Source organism: Pelophylax lessonae (genome assembly GCF_965119305.1).
Source record: "Pelophylax lessonae genome assembly, chromosome: 11".
NCBI classification, from domain to species: domain Eukaryota; kingdom Metazoa; phylum Chordata; class Amphibia; order Anura; family Ranidae; genus Pelophylax; species Pelophylax lessonae.
In genome coordinates this window covers 61,378,476-61,389,218 of record NC_138778.1, presented here as the reverse complement: position 1 = coordinate 61,389,218, position 10,743 = coordinate 61,378,476, and positions in this window count along the sequence as shown.

The following is a 10,743-nucleotide window of genomic DNA, read 5'->3' as shown; positions in this document are numbered from 1 at the left end:
TATTCATGTTTGTGCAATAATTTGTATTTTTGCACTGCAAGTGTCACACAGTATTGTAAATTGTTCTTTTATTGTCACATATGGTTATTCCACTATTTATAGTGTGTAATTGTTCACAATTTATTACATTTCTGTGCAACTTTTAATGTTTTGCACAACTATTTGGATGCTTGCACTGTGAGTGTTCCACAGTATTGTCAATTGTTTACTTTTTGTTACAAAGTGTTATTTCACTGTGTGTGTGCAATTGTTTACAACATATGCAATTTTTCCAATTCGTGTAATTGCTTTTGTTTGTTTTTGCACCTAGTTTTGTAAGCACTTTTTGTTTCCAGTTGTGATTACAAAATAACATCCATTTAGCCACCTCTGGCCACTGCACATTTATGTGCATCAGCTGCTAATTCACGCTCTCTGGACACAGCGGGTTAACCGATCACTGTACCGGGCCACTGTGAGCGGCCCTGGTACTATGTGATTGCTGTGACCAATCACAGCAATCGAAGTTACAGTAGTAAACAAGGCTGTCAATCATGAAGCCATAGTTTACTACTGTGTGGCCTCTGTGATTGGTCACAGCGATCGCATGGTACCAGGGCCAATCACAGCTGCCCTGTTCCATGTGATAACTTTGACCAATCACAGCATCACAGTAGTAAACAAAGGTTTGATGAATTAAACATATAGGCCTCATGCACACGGGGCGTTTTTAACGCCGCTGTAAGTAGCGTCAGACGTTTTCTTCTTGCAGCCTAAAAACGCCCCTCCATGTTATTCTATGGCCTCATGCACACAAAGACGTTTTTAAGCTGTAAGTGGCCTAAGCGTTTTTCAGCTGCAACAAGAACCCACGGCCTGCGCGTTCTGAGGCCCAGCGTTAGAGCGTTAAAAGCGATTGACGCTATTTAACGCTATTTAACGTTTTTAGCGGCGTTTTCCAGCGTCCGGCGTTATTAAGCTGTAGAAATTTTTAGAAATGTGATTGGTCACTGTAATGGAGTAAAAACACAGGAAATGCATTTTTACATTTCCCAAGTGTCCTTTGCTCAGCCGTGTGGGTGGGTGTGTCTGTGTGGACATACAGGAGAGAGGGACAATGGCTGCTGATATAGGTCAGACAGAGCCGATCTCTGCCGTTGAGGCCCATCCAGAGCTGTGGGATGTCTCCCATCCATTCTACAGTGACAGGATTAAGAAATCAAAAACATGGATGGACATCTCAGAGGCACTTACACCAGGCTGGGACCGATTAAGTACCGCAGAAAAGAAGGAAAGAAGTAAGTTTTTCTGAAATGCATGACTTGTGTGCTGTATAATTACAAAGAATGCATATTTTAACCTTACTTCACTTTTCTTCTTAGGCAAAATATTCCAAAAGAGGTGGAAGACCCTGCGTGATCGGGTCAGGAGGGATCTGACAGAGGAGGAAAACGTTAACACAAGTGGTGCAGCTGCCTCCCACAAAAAAAGACATGTGTACCACAACCACCTGGCATTCCTGCGTCAAGCAATGATAGACAGCAGTAGAGAGTAAGTCGCACATACTGTATTTTTGACTTACATATAGGGGTGCTCAGAGCATCGTTTTCTGTGAATGTATTGCTATTCTGCAGCCATTTTTTTTACATATTTTTCAGGACAACATCTAATATTGTGGACCTGACTCAGGATGCTAGTCAGGAGGTGGTTGAAGAACAGTCAGAGGACAGACCCCCCAGTGCTGCCACTGAAAACAGTGACATGACGATACCCATCCAATCCAGTGGATCTCATGTCTGCGATGAATCCACAATACAGGTTAGTGTCTGTCTAGTCTGTCTGCCATTCTGTTCTTCATTGTATGTATGTGACAAACTGAACCTTTTTCTTTCTTAACAGGAATCCAGGGACCAGGAATTTGCTGTTGAAGAAATTCCCGATAGTGGTGTGGGGCGTGGCCGTGGCGAGGTACCTGTTCGTGGCAACGAGGTATGTGTGCGTGGCCGTGGCGCTGTGCGTGGCCGTGGCCGCAATCAGCATCAGAGGGGTGGCGGTATTGTCCTTCAAAATGAGGACGGGGTGTTAGCGTTGCTGCAGGAAGTGCGGCAGGAGAGGCGCAGTGTGGATGTGTTCCTCGATCCTGGCAACTCACGCGCCGCCTTCTGCCGTACTGCATACTACATCCTGGAGGACATTGGGGGACCTGAAGAAAAGCTTTGTATGGATCGCATGCTCGCCATTATGACACAATATAGGCATGCGAAACTAAGTGGTGGCCCGCCACCATCAAACGATCCATTCAACACTTTTCTTGATCCCCCAATGCCCTCTGGGACCTCAGCAACGCTAACACCCCACTTTCAATACCGCCCCCCTCCGCAACGCCACCTACCTACCTTGTCCCCTCCGCAACGCCACCCAACACCTGTCTTGTCCCCGCCCTCCTATTTCCCACCCCACTCCTCCATTGATTTCTCCCAACCACCTACCCATTACCCGCCACCAAACTTACCTGGACCCCCTTACCACCATGAGGTTGCGCAGGAACGACATGTCCAAGCCACCCACTCGCATCCTGACATCAGCTATCCACGTGCGAAGTCACCGCGGTCAAGCCAGGACAATCAGTCAGGATACACCTACCAGCATTTGTGATTTTTTTCTTTTTTTTTGCGTTTATTGAATAAAAGCCTTTTGTTGAAATTATATTTTGCCTCTTTATTTTTTTAAGTTGTATGTTGTAATAGAAGTACATCTGCACAGGCCATTAAAAGGGCTGGCACACACTTGCCACATGCAGAAGGAAACCCCCCTCCTTCTTCTGCATGTGGCAAGTGTATGCACAGACCAGGGCTGGCACACACTTGCCACAGGCAGAAGGAAACCCCCCTCCTTCTTCTGCATGTGGCAAGTGTATGCACAGACCAGGGCTGGCACACACTTGCCACAGGCAGAGGGAAACCCCCCTCCTTCTTCTGCATGTGGCAAGTGTATGCACAGACCTGGGCTGGCACACACTTGCCACATGCAGAAGGAAACCCCCCTCCTTCTTCTGCATGTGGCAAGTGTATGCACAGACCAGGGCTGGCACACACTTGCCACATGCAGAAGGAAACCCCCCTCCTTCTTCTGCATGTGGCAAGTGTATGCACAGACCAGGGCTGGCACACACTTGCCACATGCAGAAGGAAACCCCCCTCCTTCTTCTGCATGTGGCAAGTGTATGCACAGACCAGGGCTGGCACACACTTGCCACATGCAACATTGAACTGGAACAATGGAAGAATGATAGACATCAAAAGAACTGACATAAATGTTTAATAAAAGCTGTATGTGAAGATATCACAAAGTTTACAAGATGAATGATTTTAGACAAAATTATCCTGCCATGCCACTTCCCCATCAGGCGAGACAAAGAAATCCGCAAACTTATCTCTGATGGTCATGACTCGTGCTGTTGTTCGTAAGTCCATAAACTGCACGCGGTGCATGGGGTTACGTGGCTCTGGTTCAACGCTGCTCCTGTCGCTTCTCCTTAGGAAATTGTGCAAAACACAGCAGGCCAGGACAACCTTGGTGGCATTGTCAACATCCAGTTGCATACATGACAGCAAAACCCTCCATTTTGCTGAGCACACACCAAACGCACACTCCACAACACGACGAGCACGGCTCAGCCGATAATTGAATATACGTTTGGTGTGACTCAGTCCATAGCCACTGTATGGCCTCATCAGATTTTCTGTCAGTCCAAATGCTTCGTTGGCCACCATGACCAATGGCACGCTTGGTTCCTCAGTACACGGTGGCGGCCTGCTTGTTGGTATGTTGAGTCGTCCTTCGTGTAGCCGACGTCCAAAGGCCGATTCTCGAAAGATGCGGGCATCACCCTGGCTGCCATATGCTCCTACATCAACAGCAAGGAATTGAAGATGGGCATCAGACAATGCCAGGAGTACCACAGAAAAATATTTCTTGTAGTTAAAGTATGCAGAGCTGGAATGGGGGGGCTTCTTCACCCTGATGTGTTTTCCATCAAGGGCACCGATACAGTTGGGGAACTGAGTTTTCTCCCAAAATTCGTCGACAACTGCTTCCCACATCTCTTCAGTCGGCTCCGACCACCTCCTTCAACTCCTCCCATATTGCCGCACATGTCTCCTTAACAATTTTGGCCACCGTGGAGACACCTAGCAGAAAATAGTGGTGTAAGGAGACAAAGCTTTGGCCAGTAGCAAGAAACCTAAAATAAAAAGAAAAAATTATTACATATTACATAAAAGAATATATCTATTTTTTAAAAAATACATTGAAAATATGTTTTAAATAGGACCTCACCACCTAACCCTCTTAACCCAAGTACTAACCCTATACAAAACACCCACAAATTATTTCACTTACCGAAGTGTCACAAGCAGCCTTTCCTCCGGTGACACACTGCTTCGCATGTTCGTGTCCATCCTGGATAGCCTTGGCCTGAGCTTCTCCAGCAGGTCATCGAAAAGCGGAACGGACATACGTGAGAAGTTGTACCACTTGTCCGGATACATGCGGAGTTGGGTGTACATGGTGGTAAAGTACCCCACGGACAGATGCTGCAACATGACAGGATGCACCCAGAACCTTTGCCGTCTGCTCCTCTCATTCTCCTCCTCCAACTGTCTCCTTCTACGCATCCTTCTCAAGATGATGAGCAGGATCGCCTCATCAACCTTCTGCATAACAGGATCCATGACTCAGAAATGCAAAAAATACTCCGAAAATACAAGAAACACTCTCAGCTGATCTGAAAATGCTCTCTCCTCTCTCTCTCTCCTACCACAATGGCATCGACACATTGCATTGTGGTTATTTTGGGTGTGGAAAATGGAGGAGGACTGTTTTTTTAAAAAAAACGCTGTTTAGCACTGACGCGGCTTAACGAGGCTTAACGCTCATTAACATAATTTGAAAAACGCTGTTTAACGTGCGTTTTTAACGCCGGTTTTCCCGGCGTCATAACTAGCTTGGACGTACGTTTTTTTGAACGCCCCGTGTGCATGAGGCCTTAAACATTTTTAATGATTGCTTATCATGACTGTAATAAGCTATCATAATGTAAAAAAAAAAAAAAATTTGATCACACCCACCCCCCAGAGCCATACAGTTTCACTATGTATGACGGTATATAAAAACAAATTGTAAAAAAAAAGTCACAGTGTCTCTGATCACTGCCACACCAGTCATATTGTCCCTGATCACTGCCACACCAGTTACAGTGTCCCTGATCACTGCCACAACAGTTACTGTGTCCCTGAATACCGCCACATCAATTACAGTGTTCCTGGTCACTGCCACATCAGTTACAGTGTCCCTAAACACTGCCACACCAGTTCCATTGTCCCTGATCAACGCTACACCAGTTCCAGTGTCCCTGTTTACCAGAAAATCAGTTACAGTGTCTGTGGTCACTGCCACACCAGTCCCAGTGTCCCTGATCACCACCACAACATTCATAGTATCACTATACTTGTTCACATGTGCAATGCTCACTGAAGAGCCCTCCGTGTTCTAATTTCTCTTCAGAGAGCATTCCATCGCCTCCTCACCACCCACTTTAACTCCTTGGACATAATTCCTGCTATAGCTGCAAAGCAGCACAGCTGTGGCATGTGTACACCTCCGGCTGCTGCCTTTGCAGCTAAATGTGATAGCAATTAAGGGGTGGTAAAACCCTAGCTCAGGTATGAGGTTTTACCACTCTCCAATCTTATGTGTGAAGAATCCTAATAGTACAGTTAGTTGCATTTGGTGTCCCTGATTGTTGGCCTGAGTAACCCTGGCCTGTTTATTGACCTTGTTTCTGTCTGTTGCTTAGACTGATCTTTTGCCTGTTTGCTGACCATGTCTCTGCTTGCACCTCAACTGACCCATCTACACTTACGACTGACTATGTTCCCGTAAGACACCATTCCCAGCAATCCCCTGCAGACAACAGCACTCCTAGGACCACAGGAACTCTTTTGTTCTTCCTTTCTTTAGCCTCCTGTACTTTCTGGCCAGTAAACATGGCTTTCCTGGGACAGCTATGTACCAGAAGGCTAGGCTTGTTTGGCTTATAGGAACTGAGACAGCTTTAGTTGACAAAATACTAAGCTGTATTCCCTGACCACTTGTATAGGGCTGACAATTACAGTACATTGCTTTTGATACAATTGGTTGATTTGTGTGATACACAAGATACTGTATAATGTCCACTCCAGAATATAACCAGTACAGTCTCACACATGTGGTATTGCCAATTCTAAGTATGCCTATGCTGTGTGTAAGAAATATCCTATTAACTTGACAACTTTGTGTAAAAAAATATTTTTTTTTGATCCTACATTTTCTGAAAACTTGTGTAAAAAAAAAAAAAAAAAAGACAATTTTAAAGACTCACTATGCCTTTCAGAAAATACCTTGGAGTGTTTGATTTCCAAGATGGGTTCATTTTGAAGGTGTTTTTACTGTGTTGGCACTCCAGGGCCTCCCAAATTGTAGTTAGGAAATTAGAAATCCTGAAGGGCTGGCTGTTGGGCCACTCTGTGTGGCTGGCTGTGAAAAAGTCTCACACATATGGCATTACCAACCATACTCAGAAGGAGTAGCAGAATGTGTTTTGGGGTGTAGTTGAGTGTATGCCTATGGTGTATCTTAGAAATATCATATTCGTTGACAAATTTATATAAAGGAAAATACATTTTGATTTTCTTTCCTGCATTTTCCCAAAAAATTGGCGAAAAATAAAATTTTCATAAGACTCACTATGCTTTAAGAAAATACCTTGGAGTATTTATTTTCCAAAATGTGGTTATTTTGTGGGTGTTGCCTCTGTCCTAGTGCTCCAGGGCCTCCAAAAATGTGATAGGTAATCTGAAAATTAGATGTGTAATTTATGCTTCTTAAAGGCCCAAAGTGCTCCTTGGATTTTGGGCCCCTCTATTCATCTAGGCTGTGAAAAAAGTCTCACATATGTGGTAAACCCAGTACTCAGGAGGAATAGGAGAATGTGTTTTGAGTTGTAATTACAAGTATGCCTATGCTGTGTGCGAGAAATAACTTGCTAAAATGACAACCTTGTGAAAAAAACACATTTATTTCTTCATTTTCATTTCCCCAAAAAATTACAACTTCAAAAAACTCGCCGTGACTCTTACTAAATACCTTGGACTGTCTACTTTCCATAATGCGGTAATTTGGATTTTATTGTACTGTTTTGGCATTTTAAGGCACTTAGGACTGATCAATGTTTAAATATACTGTATATACAATAGTTTGTAGACTCTATAACTTTCACACAGACTAACTAATATGCATTGATTGGGGTTATTTTTAAATAAGAATATAGCAGAAAACATTTATGAAGAAAGATTATTTATTTCAAAATTATTTATGCAGAAACTAAGAAAAACATGTTTTGTTTTTTTTCAAAATTTGGAGAATTTTCAGCAGACCACCACCAAGTGGTGATCAAATACCACCAAAACAAAAGCCCTATCTGTCTAACAAAATGATAAAAATTTCATATTGGAACAGTGTTGCGTAATTGTCATTCAAAGTGTGACAGCGCTAAAAACTGAAAAATGGGCTGGACTGGAAGGAGATAAAAGTGTCAAGACCTGAAGTGTTTAATCAGTGATTAGTGCAGAACTTTGATGGCTTTAAATAACTCTCAATGCCACTGCGCCTGCCTGGCACTGTCAGTATTGATGGCTGAGTTGATGCGTTTGCCTGCACACAAAAGCAAATGGTATTATCACATGTCCTGTATAAACAGGAAGTCACTGGAGCTGCTCTGACCTAGTTCTTTTTTTTTCTCACATTGCATTTTGGAATACAGCAGGGGTTGGAAACCCATTAGTCGCAATGTATCTGTCAACTGTGGGCAGGTGACAGGTAGAGTGCTGTGTTGCTATGGATATTTGATGATTTTATAGCAAATGTATTTGTTAGTTAGTTAGTTAGATTATGTGTTAAGAAGGTTCCAGTCCGATTGGTTTAGGAGCTAAACATGTAACAAGAAGTATGTGGGGGAGGTGTTTAGGACTTTTGAAACAAGCTTGTGTTCAGACAAAGGAGAATTATTTTTGGAACACAAAAGGAACAACATGTCTGCTTTAGACTTGATAAGCAGTTTAGAGTCTGAGCGAAGAACTATGAAGATTCTATCTTGATTCGATCTTTACTAAACCACCTGTGGGTGACAGATATTATTACACATGTATGGGAACATTTTTCATGAATCAGTTAAAAATATCCACAACTGATACAATCCACTTGTTGATCCCATACATAGGCAATAATTACAATTCATAAATTTCTACTTCTCGTAGGGGCCTAGCTTTCCTCAATGCTTTTTTCCCTATATACATCACTCACATCACAGAATTCATAGTTACAAAAATATAAAAATGGGGATATTGCTGTGCTAAAATGTAAAGATAAAAACATACATGAATAAAAAGTCAACAGACCATATGAAAGCAGCCAGCACCTGATCTAGAATCAGAAATACCAGATCTAAATAGCAATATAGAATGGGATTGGTGCAGCGCTAACACAATTGAATCCACAGTCCATACAAATGTTCAAATGGATCAAATACAAAAGTGCAGTAAACAAAAGTTCATCAGAGAGTGCTCCAATAAAGAAGGGAAACTGTCCACCACTTCAAACTTGGAAAAAGCCCAGAGTGCAGGAACCGCCACCAAGATAATAAATGGCCTCTTACCAAATTGCAATGACCCCCATTACAAGGATCAAAGACAGCCTGTGTGATCAAATCTGTGCCCAGATCGACATGTATCGATTCCCAGTGTTCCCTCAGCTGCTCCGACCGGAACAAGTGAACATAAGGAAAAGAGGGACAACTCCAATAGTGAAGTACGTTCACAGGTTTATTCAGTAAAAGCAGAGTGGCAACTCACGTTTGCATGAAGAAATCACAGCATGTCTCGGAGCTATACTCTCAGAACCTTTGTTTCCAACCAATAAAATGGCCGCCGTGTCTCCTTGCTGGCCTCAGCACGACGAACCGCAGGCTCCTCCTCCGACCGGTTTCGTCAACACGTGACTTCCCCCTGATGATTTGCACTGATTTGATCACACAGGCTGTCTTTGATCCTTGTAATGGGGGTCATTACAATTTGGTAAGAGGCCATTTATTATCTTGGTGGCGGTTCCTGCACTCGGGGCTTTTTCCAAGTTTGAAGTGGTGGACAGTTTCCCTTCTTTATTGGAGCACTCTCTGATGAACTTTTGTTTACTGCACTTTTGTATTTGATCCATTTGAACATTTGTATGGACTGTGGATTCAATTGTGTTAGAGTTACAAAAATATGCCTACAACATGCACAGGCTAATTATCTTCAAATAAGCATGTACAATGTGTATGCAATAAATATCCTGAACAGTTACTCAAAGATCGAATCAAGATAGAATCTTCATAGTTCTTCGCTCAGAGTCTAAACTGCTTATCAAGTCTAAAGCAGACATGTTGTTCCTTTTGTGTTCCAAAAATAATTCTCCTTTGTCTTTTACCTCCTTCCAGTCCAGCCCATTTTTTAGCGCTGTCGCACTTTGAATGACAATTACGCAACACTGTTCCAATATGAAATTTTTATCATTTTGTTAGAAAGATAGGGCTTTTGTTTTGGTGGTATTTGATCACCACTTGGTGGTGGTCTGCTGAAAATTCTCCAAATTTTGAAAAAAACAAAACATGTTTTTGCATAAATAATTTTGAAATAAATTATCTTTCTTCATAAATGTTTTCTGCTATATTTTTATTTAAAAATAACCCCAACCAATGCATATTATTTAGTCTGTGTTTAAGTTATAGAGTCTACAAACTATTGTATATACAGTATATTTAAACATTGATCAGTCCTAAGTGCACTAAAATGCCAAAACAGTACAATAAAATCCAAATTACCCCATTATGGAAAGTATACAGTCCAAGGTATTTAGTAAGAGTCACGCCGAGGTTGTCAACTCTTGTAACAGCTGAATCTCCTCAGAGCAGTTGGATGTGCCCCAGCGTAGCCTTTTCCTAGAGTTCAGGCTCCACCCAGTCACCTCAGGTCTTTGTAGCCAATCCCAAGGGAGCTACTGTACTTCTCTTTTAGGGTCACACCCACAGTGACACCATGCTTCCAGCAGTAAAGGCTCCCTTTCCCTAAAGGAGGTTCAAGGGGCCTTCATTTCACTTTCAACTATAGTCCTAAGTCACTTCACTATATAACACTTTACACTTGAGGTAATCAGTATATTCAAACTGAAATCTAGCTCTTAGTATAAAGTGTTACCTATATATGCTATCCAATATGGTATGGCAGTTAAACAGTAGCCAACAGCAAAATGTATTCCCTTGTAACATAGACAAAAAAATCCAATCAGAATTCAATGCTCTAAGCGTGCAAAACAATGCAAGGCCAGCTAGCCGCCCCTACAGAATTAGGAATATTTTTCTCTTGCATTCAAATGCGAGTTAAACTTATAAACATGGTCTGCTAATTTTAGATTCATTATTGATTGCTTTTGGAACTAATTAAACAATACACAAACACAATTAATTAATTATTCACCAGCACACCTTCTTTCTTCGCAAAGGAACAATCACCCCAGGGAAAGCAGTATAATTAAAAATGCACTTTTGCTTATTTAAGCATACAGAGATAGAAGCGTCTCCAAGGACAAGGTCTATGTGTACAACAAATTCTATGATTCATCTTAAAATTACTA